Below are 16,023 nucleotides of genomic sequence, written 5' to 3'. Positions count from 1 at the left end.
CTGACATCTCTGCCAGGTGTAAACAAGATCAATGGGCCATTACTTGTTAAATGGCCATTCTTTGGCAGGAAAGGGAATGTGGGCAAAAATTCTACATTTTAACAAACAGCATGAGGTTCCCATCCACACAGACCTTTTGTCTCCTGAATCTTAGCTGGAAAAAGTCTTCTCAAAGGAGGGAGAAGACCATAAAAAGAAAGGGGAGACAAAGACAATCCAAGACCACCACTGCTCCTCCTCTCTGTCCATTGAAAAAACAAAGGAAGCAGCCAGTAAGACTATTGAGAGCATGTGGTGAGAAAAACTTTGCTTTGAATTTAGCACAGTTTGTTAAGTTAGGCATTAGTTGTGTTTTATCTTTCTTTCTCTTTTAATATTTCTGTTATGCCTCATTACTGGTATTGACTTAAAATCTGTCTCTTCATAGTTCATAAACTTGTTTTATTTAAACCAGTGTGTTTGAATTGAAGTGTTTGGGAGACTATTTGAGGTAACAAGATTTGTGCATATCATTTGCATTAATAAAATGATGGACTTTATATGAGATTGTATTGTCCAGGTGAGAGATGGGCAGTATAAGGCGTACTGGGGAAAAGTCTGGGACTGGGAGTGTGCTGGGGTCACCCTACAGTATAATTCAGGCTGGTAAATCCCTGAGTGTGACTGGCAGGCTGCAAGTGCATAGAGGCATAACATGCTGGAAGCAGTTTGTGAGCAGTCCAGGACTGGAGGCAACAACAGCAAAGCAGGGTAAAGGGCATCCCCGGTTACAGGGCAGGGGTGACAGAGTCACACCAGGTTAACCTGGGTATGTCACACCAGGTTAACCAGAATTCCTTTAAGGGCTGCAGCACCCCAATCAAATGGCTGTGAATTAAGGCACAGGTGAATAGATTAAACAAAATGTATCACTGGTTGAAACACATTCAAATATCTTAGAAAACAAATGTAGGAACCCAGCGTACAGCGTTTGCCTGAATTAAATTAAGAAAATTCCGCAAATATGTCAAACAATCAAATAAACTCATTTCATCTCTTTCCTTAGTGATATGGAGCCAGACTAGCTCAGTTCTCACTCAATCCTTATTCAGGCAAAAATCCCATTGACTCCAGCACAAAGTAAAAACTTACCAGTATGGCTGACTGATTCAATGGGAATTTGTAGGGGTAAGGACTGGGTGACAGTGAGTAAGGACTGTGAGGGTTGGCCAAGGGCTCTTAATAAAGACATTTTAAAGTATTTGCACGAAAAGTGTGAGTAGTACTAGTGAAAGGGTTGAAGTTTTCAACATTATGTTGCATCAGGAAGCAGTAACATTTTTTTTTTCAAAACCATAAGGTTAAAAACATGTCACCACCTTTTCCTCTTACATGCAGATGGCAGCTGTTCTTGGTAAGGATCCAGCACTTCCTGTTCTCAACATTATTGAGTTTGTCTTGGGGAAAATCAGACAAACAGAATAAATCAAAAGCTACCGTATACACTCCAGTACATCCATCACAGCAGAGATTGTTATGGACAGTAGTATCAAAACAGTTAAAGCAGCTAAAGAAATTAATACTCGTTGATGTCTATTAGAGCAGGGCAAATGACTGATAAATAATGTATTTGATGAGTATCGCCTGTTTTTCGTTTGTGAATGGTCCAGGTACAGATAATATTTTCAACTTCGTTATTCAGAAGTATGTGTTGAATATTTTCAGTGAATAATTCTTGGTCACTGGCTTGTTAACAAGCCGTTTGTTACAAGTATTTGAAGTGAAATCCTGTCCTCAACTAAATCAATGGCAAAACATCCACTGACTTCAGAGGGGCCAGGATTTTAGCTTTGATGTTCTAAATTCAACCTGTTTTGATCAGACATAAGTCATATTGTGTGTTTGTGCTCCCTTGGTTGGAGAAGTGTGACAATTAGAATCATGTTTCTGATACAAACACTTGCAATTAAAAATTTAAAATTCAATAATTGTTTAAAACTGTCTGTTTTGGTGAATATTACAGTCATATTAAATTTGTTTGCAAGAATATTCAGGTCAAGTGAACACCAAGGGTATGAATATGCTTGAAGCAAAACATTTAAAGAAATATTGTGCGGATTCCTCCCCCCGCAATATTCAACCTCTAATCTCTTTTACCGCTGATACAGGTGTGGAATTCCAGATGTTAAAAGTAATATGCATGCCAAAGAGCTATTCTGAACTAGAATTTATTGTGATAAATCGACCGCTGAATGCTCTCCCATCGACTCCGGTCCTCCACCGGAGCGAGAGGCACAGGCGGAGTCAACGGGGGAGCGTCAGCTGTCGACTTACCACCGTGAAGACACTACGGTAAGTAGATCTAAGTACGTCGACTTCTGCTACGTTATTCACGTAGCTGAAGTTGCGTAACTTAGATCGATTCCCGCCCCCAATGTAGACCAGGACTTAGACAGCAAGCTCCTTGGACCAAGGACCTGCCATTTAAAATTCCAGGCACCTCGCTAGCATCACCCAAAGAGCGGGCGAGAACACATTATAACATTAGAAAGACAGCAGGAGAGCCCTTATAAATATATTAAATTGCCCTTTGTCAGTGAAGTGCCTTCCTTCCAGTCAACTTCTTAAAGATCTGGCTGGGATATTTTCTTGACTCGTACACAGCTGCATAGCTCTTCATCTATGTGTCTAGTAGCTCACAAATTACAAGCAATATGCTTATAGTAGACCAGAGTGACTGAGAGGACCAACCACATTCTTTAAATTCAGAAGTATTTTAACAGCATTGCTATGGCAGCAGATCCTAATGAAAACCAGATGAGTCTAACATGGGAATAGGACTACTCAGGCAGTAGCTAGCCCTAAACAAGCAAGATCGTGTGACAGAAATAAAAAAGGATAATTTTAGTCGGAAAGTCAGCTAGTAACAGGAATACCAAACTCCCTGTTTCTAGGTGATGTTTTGGAGGCTTTGGTTTATTGATCTCCCTCTCAGAGAGAGCATAGCTTGCTTTAAAAAGATGACAGTGAGGCTTGACATCTTTTGGCTCTTTTCATCTCCTTCCCTCATCTGCATAGACAACTTTATGTTCAGACCTAGAATGGGCTGCACATAGGGATTTGGACCCTGGCTATCCGAAGGACCACTCTCCTGTTGCCACCCTGCTTTAGCAATTGAGATCACAAGATACTGAAGCTGCCAGCTCCCGGATTGAAACGCCTGGAGGCTGCTGACCAGCTGTTCTCAGTGTGGTTTGGGACAATATCGTTTCCAGGAACAGCTTAAGAGAACAACCTATTAGAATGTTGCCATTTAAAAAAAACCATGCACACATATTAGAAAGCTAAGCCACTCCCAGGTTACACTGTGTAATTCACACATCTCCTGGGCGTGGTGTTCTGTCCCATCTGGTGGCACCAAGACCACTTAGAGAGAGATTTATGAGTCTGCTCTACAGCCTTGGCTAAGAAGTACGTGGCTTTTAGCTCATGCAGTAGAGGCTCATGCACTAAGCTGCAAAGGTCCCAGGTTCAATCCCACTCGCCAACAACCGGCGTCTGCCGATGTTACAACTTCATTTTTAAAACTCAGGAATTTGGCATTATGGAAATTCACAGGTAAAATACTTTAGACAGCCTTAACTTTGTCCCCAGCCACTCTGTATACCGTGCATGTAACATAAAATCATTAAGCAGAAGTCAAGATTGCAAATTGGTTTATAAGAAATTAAGAGAATCAATTTAGTAGAATGTTATAGTTTTTCTAAAGAAAAACTTAGAAAGCCAGTTAAGGGGACACTTTAAAATAATACTTGAATACATTTTATATATCGTAAAAGAAAAAAATGACCAAGAATTCATCAGGATACCCGGAAAGCTCTCCAGACCCCCTCGATTATTTTTTTTAAATTGGCCCTTTTCAAATGTTAGAGTAACCCCCTTCCTCCACTGAGCTGTTGGGATAGTGAGGTGGTTGAGAAGTGAACAACTCACACTAATGCAAGCATGCTCTGTAGAGTGGACTCAAGTTTCCATAGCAGTTGAATTTAAAACTCTCGTTTGCTATGATGTCTATAAAACAACTTGACAAGTTAGGCAGCTGATGTGCTACGACCACTGCCTCTCATGCTGACCGATATTATTTCCCTTGTGTTTCCCAATCTGTCTGCGTGTATCTACTTATTGTCGCGTTGTGGCAGGCAACATCTTTTTATTCTGTGTCTGTACAGCACCTTGCGCAATGGAGCCCTGATCCCTGATTGGGCCTCCTAGGTGTTACCACAATATAAATAACAAGTAAGTTGGAGGTGGTGTAACTGTCTGTCAAGGGGAAGCCTTCGTCCCTGTGTGTGAAGTGAAAGGCTCATTTGACATTTGCTCTGAGTGGTTATCTTGCCACGTGTGACTCGCTGTCCTGCTCCTGTCGCTGTTCAAGACAGCTCCAGCTTTGTCCCACTAAAGACGGTGCTTGGGAAGACATGGAAGCTCCTTCTTCCTACAGAATGTCAACAGGAACTCAGGGGTTTGCTGGCGTGGGATTGGGTGGGACAATACAATTCTGTTTGGTTTTCCCACAGTGGATTCCACGTTAATAGCAGAAACATGTTCAATTTCACATTTTTACTTTAAAGAACCCTATATCCTTTCAAAGGAAACCTTAACTCTTGCATTTCCTAATTTTTGCATGTTGAATTTGCAACCTGAATAATATTCTTTTACCTAGTTTGGGTGTGTGGAAGAAGAGCAAGAACTGACAGGGATTTGAAGGGGATTTCAATGAATACAGTGTATACGGTATACAATGTATACTGTCCATACACAGTGTACTGTATACAGTGTATACTGTCCATACACAGTGCATACATATAATGTTATTTATATAATGCCATAGACAAGCATGGTGCTTTACAGATAAAGTACAGGTTCTGCCATGCAGTGTTCAGTCAGCCCTCGTTATTTTAATTCCTTATAAACCAGCTAGTAATCTGGTGGATAGTCCGTAGGAGCTGGCTCTTTTGAGGTGTCAGGTAAGGACTCTTGCTGGAGTACTGGGGGACCCCACTCTGCTGGGTTTTCTGAACTCTTACTACCTTTGGGGAGAGAGGAAGTCCCCCAGGAACTGCTCCAAAGCACAGATCTAGCTCAGTGCCTTTATTAGCATGTACAAAGCCCCACTGTCATTGCGAAGAACAGTCAATAGGAGTATGGCATAAATCCCAGATGCCTAGAAGTAACTCTGCCTCCATCAGTTTCCAACTCCACTGCCCCGCCAGGCTTAGAATCATAGAAATGTAGAGCTGAGAGGACCTCGAGAAGTCATCTAGCCCTGCAGTGGGGCAGGACCAAGTATACCTACCATCCCTGTTCTTAAAACCTCCAAGCCTATTTCAGTGCTTAACTATCCTTACAGTTAGAAAGTTTTTCCTAACATCTAACCTAACTCTCCCTTGCTGCAGATTAAGCTCATTCCTTCTTTTCCTACTTCCGGTGGACATGGAGAACAACTGATCACCATCCTCTTTATAACCACCCTTAGCATATCTGAAGACTTATCAGGTCCCCGCCTCAGTCTTCTTGAGATTAAACACACCCAGTTTTTTAACCTTTCCTCAGATGTCAGGTTTTTTAAACCTTTTATCATTTTTGTTGCTCTCCTCTGGACTCTTTCCAATTGGTCCACATCTTTCTTAAAGTTTGGTACCCAGCAGAGGCAATACATGAGAGAAAGAGGAGATGGGGGTCACATGCCCCCCAGATTTCTGCCAGGGTTTGCTGGCCCTGCTCGGTCACATGGTGTGGTTGGGCCCCCTCCCTGCATGGCAGCTACCATGGGGAAAGGCAGGAGCAATAACTCAGAGCTGCAGGGGGGGGGGGGGGCACTGCTTTCCGGGAGGGGAGACTGGGCGTAACAGGGGAAGTGCCGCGGGGGGAGGGAGGGGCATGACTTGAGCTGTTCTGGGGGTGGCTGAACCTTTAAATTGTTCCCCCTCACTATCATCAGGTATGGTCGTCTCTGGTGCCCAGACCTTACATATGACTCCTGTTAATACACCTCACACTGATACTAGCCTTTTTTGCAACTGCATAACACTGTTGACTCATATTCAATTTGTGATCCACTATAACCCCAGATCCCTTTTGGCAGTACTACTGCTTAGCCAGTTAGTCCCCATTTTGTATTTGTGCATTTGAGGTTTTTTCTTCCCAAGTGTAGTACTTCGCACTTGTGCTTGTTGAATTTCATCTGGTTGATTTCTTACCAATTCTCCAATTTGTCAAGGTAATTTTTAATTCTAATCCTGTCTTCCAAAGTGCTTACAACCTCTCCCAGCTTGGTGTCATCCACAAATTTTATAAGCATACGCTCCACTCCATTATCCAAGTCATTAATGAAAATGTTAAACAATACCAGACCCAGGACAGACCCCTATGGGACACCACTAGATATGTCCTCCTAGTTTGATAATGAACCATTGATACCTACTTCTGGAATATGGTCTTTCAACCACATTTACTAGTTTGCTTCTGAAATGTCATATGGGACTGTGTCAAAAGCCTTACTAAAATCAAGATAGATCACATCTACTTCTCACCCCCTTCCCCATCTACTAGGCCAGTAACCTATCAAAGAACAAAGTTAGCTTGGATTGGTATGATAATAATAATTGTTAAAAAAATCCATGCTGACTATTCCTTAGAACCCCATTATCCTCCAACTTACAAATAGATTGTTTAATCATTTGTTCCAGCATCAATATGCAGGGCAGGAAAGACAATCAACTGTGGTTTCAGGAGAACATAGGGCTGGCAGGAGGGAGACTGTGAGGAGCTGGGAATTTCAGGGCATGTGAAAGGAGAATGGAGGGAGAATGCAAATGGGGCAAACCAGTGGATGGAACAGGGAGGGGGCTGCTTCTACCACCCACCCTCACACCCAATCCACTACAATCCCTACTGCCCTTGGAATTCCCCCCAGCCCACAGCACAGCCGGAGTCTTGGGCAAAAAAAGTTCCAATAGTTTGTCAGAGGAGCTCCCACTGTGGTGAACCATGAAAATTGGTTGGACTCGGTCATTGGCTCAGTAATAAAGGTCCGTGCTCCAAAAGTTACAGAGGGAAAGTAGACAAATACACCAAAACGACTACTCCAAACATTCACAAGGAATAGTGTGGGGCGGGGACAGTGTGGGGAAGGGGTGTGCAGAAGATAAGGAACGAGGTAACTTGATGTGATTAGTAAAGGAGGTGCTGCAAGGCTGGGTACGTAGAGTTAAGGTATTGATGGATGGTTGTGTACAGTAGTTGTGGGTATTTGCTCATGGGTGGAGAAGTAAAGGTTATGTACTGTTGGGTGGCTTAACTTTTTATTTCCTGTCTTTTCTGGGTTTACGTCAGGTACATGATGCATAACAAACTTAACTGTTTCATCTCAATTTCTTTGTGGAGCAACCAAAAGAAGGGCTTGCTCAGTACTCCGTCAGAACAAAGAGTTAATTTGAAATTGAATATACAACAGGCTAGCGCACAGCTGGTTTGACAAATTCCTAGTTTCTGTAACCTTCTTTAAGTCCGATAGCATAGAAATTTTGAGGCAGGACTAAAGCTTATCTTCCCTATATGCAGTTATTACATTTTAACTTTTTGTTTAATTAATGTTGTTATGGTTGAGTCTTAAGATTTAAAGTATTTAGCATTTTCTGTTGGAATGAACATTAACTCAGATCTACAGCTTCCATTAGCCGGAGGCCTGGACTACATACAATATTAATATTGGTATCACTATTTTGGTTAAAGATACCATTTGTTTTTATTAACCAGAATAGTTATAGCACTACCACCTAGAGTGTGGATGCAATTATATCAATAGACAGGTGCTCATAGCTTATCCCTGTATGGCAAGAAGAATAAGGTACACGAGTACAAGCACTTTCATACCAATATAACTGTGTTCCCACTTGGGGTGTTGTACCACTAACTATACCATCTTTTGGTGCAGACAAGCCCTTAATTTGATATCCTATCCTTACATTACCTTTCTAGGTATAACTCCATTTCTACCAGACCTGGCGTTTTCCTTTCCAAGTCTGGCAGAAAGCTAGCACTAGCTTCCAACTCTCACAGTCAAGTTCTATTTAGCCAAGTACTAAAACCATGCACATAAGAAAAGTCACATAATTTAGGATCTTTTTGCCAGGCAGTTCATCTGGTGTAGTTCAAAGCAACCAAAACAACGAGAATAGGATTCTCTACCTCACTTTTCAAGTATGCCTCAATGAGCCTCATAAAGCCAGCGTAGGCGGATTCCTCGATTTAATAAGAGGGCTCCTTGCCCACACGTTTGGGTTTGGTTCTTTAATCCTGGATTAAGGCACCTCCTCCCATTTGTTATAGTTATTAAATGCATAGGGCCTTGCCAGGCCCATCCCCCAGCCCTAAATTCAGACACCCAGCCTGTTGTGCCCCTGCCGTGGTAGCATATGGCCTCTCCCACAGCCCATGCAGTCCCTTTTCAAATGGCAGCACCATCGTCTAGTCAGAGGAGAGATGAAAGGAGAGGTGGGATTTTGTTTTGCCAGCCCTCTAGCCATTCTGGGCTCACGTGGGAGGAAGGCGGTAAAGACCCAGTTTCTCCTGTTGGCCCAACCAGGGCTGATTAAGCTTTTGTGGGCTCGGGGCCCTAACATATTTGTGGGCCCCCTGGAGGCAATGGAGCATGGCACAGGGAGGTCAGTCCCTAGAGCGAGGGGCCAGCCAGAGTCAATGGAGCATGGCATGGCAGGGGCGGCCCAGCTCCAGCCAGCCCAGTGCGAGGGCGCTACTTATAAACCGGCAGTTGCCAGATGCACAGTGGCCCGCCTGGCCCTGTGCTGCCAGCATGCCCCTTCCCCTCAGGGGTGGGCCCATGCCACACCACACCCCAGCCCAACAACTCCCCAACTCCCTACGGCCAGAGCCCCCCCTGCAGACCCACTATGCCCAGTGCTCCCCCAACCTCCCCCAGAAATGCATAGCGCCCTGCACACCACCACCCCTGCCCAGCCCCACCCACAGAACCCCCACTCCCTAGTGCCCCAACACACACAGATTCTCCCCACCCCTTCACAGCCCAGCACCCCCACCCCAGAGACCCACTCCCCTTCACCCTGCCTCCCGGCCCCACTCACTGGCCCTGCTGGGAGGCGACTGTGTCTGCCAGGCTGTGCCAGCAGCACAGCCAGGGCTGGTCCCAGGGCCGGGAATCACTCCAGCCCCTCGGGAGTGGCGCGATCAGCCAGGCCAGGGCCTGCCCCGGCCAGGATCCCTCAGGACGCACTTGCCTGGAGGGGCCCAGCCAAGCCCCCCTCACTGTCATCCCCCTGTCCCCGGTTGAAACTGGCCAGGCTTCTGCACCAGTCCCAGGCGGCTCAACTCTGGGGAGATAGGCAGGGCCCCACAGGTGGTGGGAAGCAGAGACTGCCTGGAGCCGGAGGTGCACTGGGGTCCGGCCATGGGGCAGAAAGGAGCAGGGGGCGGAGGGGCCAGGGGGCGGAGAGGAGCCCTTGGCTAGCAGGCAGGCAGGTGGTGGGGGAGGAGCAGGGTCTTGGGGCACAGTGCATCGGAGCAGGCCAGGGCCCCTTCTGAGCGTGGGCCCGGCTCCGTGGAGCCAACCACAGTCAGGAATCCTGGGCCAGCCCACATAGCACTGCCGATGATCTGTGGAGTGATTCCAATCTATCCTGCCCTCCCACGACTCTGCTCTATCCTCCACAACAAAACTGTCTCCCCATAACCGGTTCTTGACCCCAAACACTGGTTCTTTTCTACCCCATTTGTCTAGCTTCCTCCTTTCCTAGTTTCCGCACTGTGCTTAGTTCTCACCTTCCCCCACTTTCCCCTACTCGGTCTGTTTCCTCTTGCCTGTCCCTCTGCCTGATTTTCTTCCATTCCCGGTTCTTCCTCCCTTCCTTGGCCTAATTATCTCGACCCAGTTCCTCTTCCCTCTTTCTGCCTGACTGTCCCCATCCAGTTTCACTCCCTCTTTTTCTGATTCCTCCTTTGCTCTGGCCAATGACTCAGCCTGGCCGCTAGTGTCACTGTCTAATACCTGATCTTAGCTGTGCACTAAGATGGATCATTTCATGATTTAGCATGACTCAGCATCTAAGTTCCCTCTAAGCTGCGCGGCCGGACAGCTGCCCAGCAGGCTATCAAGTACTGTGCACTTCAGGTGTCCCTCCCCCCACTGCCACATTGCTCCTGCACTCTGCCTTGGAGCCCTTGGCCAGCTGCTCCCGGGAGCCTCCTGTTTGCTGTGCAGAGTGGGGGGGAGGGAGGGTAGGGCGCTGATATCAGGGTATCCCCCTGCCCCTGTACCCCATCTCCACAGAGCAAGGGCGTGGAGGACACGACAGGGCTCAGGATGGAGGGAGCTTGCTGGCAGCTGTTGCTGTGTCTGAACAAGACTGCTGGGTGCAGATCTACTTAAAAGGGCAAAGTATCTCTTTCACACACGCACACAGTGTCTGTTTCTCTCTCTCTCTCTCACACACACACACACTTTCACACTCACCTCCCAACACATACTTGTTTTATTGTTGTTGTTACTTGATGCTTCTTTCGAAGTGTGATGTTTTCATTTTTTTGACTAGTCTCTGTGTAAGGGGACTGTTGGCCCCTTACTAACACTCTGTGGGGGTGTTTTGGTTGGCTAGCTCCCAGTACCAAAAGAAAGAGGAAGGGTCAATGGGGAATCAGGACCCTGAGACTGACAGTCCCCAAGAACAATGGGGAGAGGCCAATGCTCCAGGTCAGCCTGATTGACAGGGCGGGCAGGCTAATCAGGGAGTCAGGAGGCCAGGGGGGTCCCATCTGCTGTGTGAGCTGGAATTGCCTGGGTCAGACAGAGTGGGGCAGAGCTAAGGAGAGAGAAAGGGCCCAAGCTGAGCTGGGGAACAGAGCCGGGCCAGCCAGAGGGGCCAGAAAAGCAGCCCAGGAAGCAGGTCAGTGCTGCGAGCAGAGTTACAGAAGCAGCCCAGAGAGTAGACCTGTGCTGGGGGCAGGGCTGCAGCAACCAGAGCCGGGGTGGGGGCTGGGGGCAGAGAAGCAGCCCAGGGAGCTGGAGGCAGAGCAGCAGCAGTAGTGCTGAGGCAGAGTGGAGTTGGGCTGGAGCAGTCCGGAGCCAGGTGCGGTGAGCTGCTGGGGAGAGCGAACCTGGGCAGCGGAGGGAGACGCCCCCGCCAAGATGCCTTGCAGGCCGGACTTGGAGAGTGATCATAACCCCGACGGGGCGGGGGCGAGGCTGGGAAGAAGGGTCCTGCCTCCTAGAACCTGAGTGCGTGTCGCCACCACCAGAGCAAGTATCCGACCCGCAGCATCTCTGCGGCACAGCCAGGGCCTGAGAAGGAGGCCTGGGACTTGTGAGGAACAGACTGAACTTCCCTGACATTCCAGAGACAGTGGTTGTGATGTCCCCGTGCCACAGAGCGGGGTTACGTGTTTTCCTTTCACCTTTCCCATTTTTTCCTTATTTTTAAAAATTAGTTGCTGTTTAATAAAGTGTATTTGCTTTGCGCCGTATGTAATGATCAGTGGGTCAGGGAAGCATCCAGTGCAGAGAGAGCACCCCAGAGCGGGGGACACCCTAGCCCCTGCCCTAAGTGACCATGACAAGTTTGGGGGTCGAGCTTCCCAGGAATCCTGGGCCCACCCTTGTTGGGGTTACGAGGACTCGGCCACACAGGAGAGTGGAAGGGGAGCCCTTGCGGTCAGGCAGGCCGCTGAATAAAGGAAGTGGGAGCGAGGACTCAGCTCCTTTCGCTAGCTCATTTCACGGGGGTAGTGTATAAGCCAGGAAAGTTCCCCACAATAGAGGGACCATTCCCCCGCTTACATATGCATTTCATAATTTTTATTTCTTTCTTACACTTAAATTTAATTCTTTGAGGTGTGAGTTCTAAAATGCCTAACCTGTCCTGGCTGGAGTAATTATCCCTAGGGTAACTTTTAAAAAGTATTTATTATATCTTGGTTTTTTGTTTCTACTGGTGGCGCATATCCGCACATTATCTCAATATGGTGCGCATAAAATTCATTCTGCACATGGATGGAAAAAATTAGAGGGAACACTGCTTAGCACTCTCCTAATGATATTGTGTTTTAGGAACTATTCTATAGTTCTTATTTCTTATTGTGGGTTTATTGGCGTGCTAAGTATGGAATAATGGCAGCGACTGGTACAAGCCTTTATCATTAACATGCTTTTTTTTTTTTAAATAGATCTAGTTTTTCATTATTAATCTTTATTTTTATTTTATTTCTTTTTTCGTCTTTATATTTTGAGATTTATAGAAGGCAATTCAGTTATGCAGATACATAAATTACCACATAGTTGTCCACCTTTTTGAATTTGCCAAAAGTATAAAAAAAAGTCTGTAGTTCTCATGATTAAAAAAATAACCTTTAAAATAAGAATTGAACATAAAATGCTGTCTGCTTGCATCTGCAGACAGTTTGAAAAAATAATTCTACTCCCATTAAAGCTCACTGGGGTTTTGATGCTGGAGACTAATGAAGATAGTCAATAATATAATTCAAAGGATTTCACTGCCCATCATTTTAGCAGAAACATTATGATAAGGTGCTTATCACTCGTTGTTGGATGTGGCAGGGGCAGGGTGCAGTGGGGCAATGACCTGATGTTAAGGTTCACTGGGATGAAGAATTCAAAACCCTCTCCCAAATTTAGTCACCTGCTGTTCTTGCCCAACAATCTCCAGTGCAGTTATGCATTTTCAATACACAAACCTGGAGTACACTGATAGTTTGGTGGCAGCATAAAATACATTTAATATGAAAATAAACTACAATGGACACTGTGCTGACTGGTAGAGTGGTTCTGTTTCATGAAAGATATTGAAATTTGGCTTCATTCTGAATTGGAACAAAACCTGAAAATTTTGAAATTCTCCATGAAGGAAAATTCTGGGGAGGAAAAAAATCATTTTGGGTCAATTGAAACATTTCAATTTTGACTTCTATTTTGGATTATATTATAATCTATAATACTCTAAAATAAACAATTCAAAACAAAAAGTCATTTCAAAACAACAAATCAAAAAGTTTCGTTCCCAAAATTGTTGGAACTCCCCCCCCCCAAGTTCTGAAACAAAATTCTGGTGAACTGACCCAATTTCACAAAGCATTTTGATTTCAATGGCACATTCTGACCGAATATATTTCTGTCAAAGTTTCTCTGACCAGCTCTACTGATTGGACTGGTGTGCGGCCGGGGGGGGCGGGGAACAGTATCTCGTAATTCTGTGTTCCTGCTTCCTAATTTAGGCTTATGATACACAGAACGTGCGGTCTTGCTTGCACCATTTACCAATGTGAGAGTGTGAAAGAGTCTACACTTAGAGGCTGAGAAGCTATAAGAAGGTATTACTTACCTGCTTTAACTCATATATTCTTCCCTGCTCCTGTTAGATGCTTTTCTTGCTCCTCTCCTTTTTGCTGGTCCCTTGGCATGTCAGTAATATCAGTTTAGATTTCCTTAGACAGAGGAGAAAATGGAGAGAGGATGCTGTGTTGGGGGAAGGGCAAGTTTCATGTCGATAAGCGAGTGAGAGTTTAAGCGACTATGAGACAATAAGTAGGTCTCGGCCATGTCTAGATGCAGATGCTACCACCAGTTCAGCTGAACGGATGTACGCATCAGCAGACTCCGCAGTGTAGGCAGGGACAGATTAAAGAATTTTGGAGCTGTGGGCACAATGGAAATTGCCACAAAATCCACTAAAACCGTTGGCAAGCCATAGGCGCCCCCCCCCACCCCTTCCAGAGGCTACATACTCTTCCATGGGACAACACCAAGCAACACCAGCTCTCACGGCACATATGCAGCAGCAAAAGCCTGAGCAGGCTTTGCTTCTAAAGAACCAGATCCCAGGGCAGGCAGCATGGCTTCTATGGCCAGCAGCAGGCCACAAGCTCCACATAGAGGATGCAGGAGCAACACAGTGAGATCAGGAAGGTGCAGTGGGGGTGGGGGTGTAGAGGGGAATTCGTCCCTTCCAGTACATGAAGTGATGAGTCATACAAAGTGATCAGGCAGCCACAGGTGGCCCCAGGGCTGCCAGCTACTCATCCATTTTTTTCCCAGTGGTTGGGGTCCCTTCTGAGGTAGGGCCCCCAAACAAGTGCACATTGGTTAATCCAGGCCCGAGTGTAGGCAGTGCTCCAGTGGTTTGCAGTGTTTTTAACTAACCTGAAAAGTATTTAAGCCTCAAGCCATCAGAGCCACAAATATAAGGGCTCTCACCTCCCACCTGTTCACGCTCTCTGTATGTGTGTGTGTGTATATATATATATATATATATATGTTTCACTCTATATGCATCCGAAGAAGTGGGTTGTAGCCCACGAAAGCTTATGCTCTAATAAATTTGTTAGTCTCTAAGGTGCCACAAGTACTCCTGTTCTTTTTGAGGATACAGACTAACACGGCTGCTACCCTGAAAGCTACCCTGAACTGGGAGTAGCAGCAGTTGGAAATTTTTTGTAGAATTCCCTCATGCAGACAAGGATCAAGCTGGTCTAACACATACCTTGATGTGTCTGGAGTAAACTACAACTTAGATTACTTCTAAACTTATTGTGTCTGAATTTGGCCCTGTGTCGACTTCCTCTCTGCAAAGCACCTATGGACCTGTAGAATAATAAATAATCATGATTATAATAAGACAAAAAGTTGCAGAGTTCAGAAGTTGTATACAATATTGCAAGGGGCTCATTTCCAGCTAACCTACCGTATATCTTTGTCAAGATATTGTAATCACAACTGAAAGCCACCATAAATGCAAGCACATTCATCTCTCTTAATTGATCTCCATGCATTTTATTTCTTTGCTTTGGAAGTAGGCCAAAACTCCTACACATTTACATTGGATTAATGCTATGCCAGACTTCGCTCTCATTGAAAAAGCCTTTAATTTGTCTGAGACACCAATGCTAGACTCTGTGGTCCTCAGTCTCAAATGTCCATGTATACAGAGGGTCTCTCCAGGTTAGAATAATCAGTTCTTTCTAGGGAGTTCCTCTCTATTTCTCTCTGTTGGTGGTAGTTGATGGGTCTATTTATTTTTATTGATAAGTCTCCATGCACCTTGTATGTTTGGTATAATTATCCCAAACTGTCCCGAGGATTGATGGGACTCTGTGTAAAGTATTATACCTTAGACCCTAGCCAATTCCTCCTCCATCTCTGACTAGGTCTCTCCAGCTCTGTGTATCCACAACACACTTGACTGCCTCCTGTCTTCCTGCAACGGGCCTTCAGCATGTGGCCACACGCCCGGTCACCTACTGATGACAAAGACCTCTTTCTACCAGTAAGGCCTGGTCTACACTAACCCCCAATTCGAACTAAGGTACGCAACTTCAGCTACATGAATAACGTAGCTGAAATTCGAAGTACCTTAGTTCGAACTTACCTCGGTCCAGATGCGGCAGGCAGGCTCCCCCGTCGACTTCGCGGTACTCCTCTCGCCGAGCTGAAGCACTGCAGTCGACGGCGAGCACTTCCGGGTTCGACTTATCTCGTCCAGACAAGATGCGATAAGTCGAACCCAGAAGTTCGATTTGCTTGCCGCCGAACTACCGGGTAGTGTAGACCTACCCTAAGCCAGAGGGCTGAGCTAAAGGGGAGCAGAAGGCAGTTTGGGGATAGGGATGAAATCACTGGCCCTGGAATTAGACAGGACTCTGGATGAGGAATCAAGGATGGCACTCTGGCTGGTGAGTTGGGTGTTTGTGTGGAGGCAAAAAGAACAGGAATGCTTGTGGCACCTTAGAGGTTAACAAATTTATTTGAGCATAAGCTTTCGTGGGCTACAGCCCACTTCTTCGGATGCACATAATGGCCCAACGCTGACATTTCATATCAATAGTCTCTTCAATATGTTTATTCACCATACCTTGATTCCTTTATTTATTTTATTACATTAAATAACTTCCCAGGATGCTCTCAATCAAAAGGAGTGTGTGTCAAGGGATGGAAAAATTCCC

General features: G+C 45.7%; 1 protein-coding gene across 1 annotated transcript in view; it reads right to left on the bottom strand.

Annotated features, from left to right (window-relative positions):
• The window catches only part of LOC117874249, a 90,901-nt gene extending 77,398 nt beyond the window's left edge, over window positions 1-13,503 (bottom strand). Inside the window, exon 1 of the mRNA XM_034764172.1 lies at window positions 13,407-13,503. The gene's annotated coding sequence lies outside the window, so the exon portion shown is untranslated. The remainder of the gene's footprint in view (window positions 1-13,406) is intronic.
• Between the last annotated feature and the right edge of the window lie 2,520 nt (window positions 13,504-16,023).

This window comes from Trachemys scripta, chromosome 3, assembly GCF_013100865.1.
Source record: "Trachemys scripta elegans isolate TJP31775 chromosome 3, CAS_Tse_1.0, whole genome shotgun sequence".
NCBI lineage: Eukaryota > Metazoa > Chordata > Testudines > Emydidae > Trachemys > Trachemys scripta.
The sequence above is the reverse complement of the archived record's forward strand: the minus strand, read 5'-3'. Positions and strand labels throughout refer to the sequence as shown.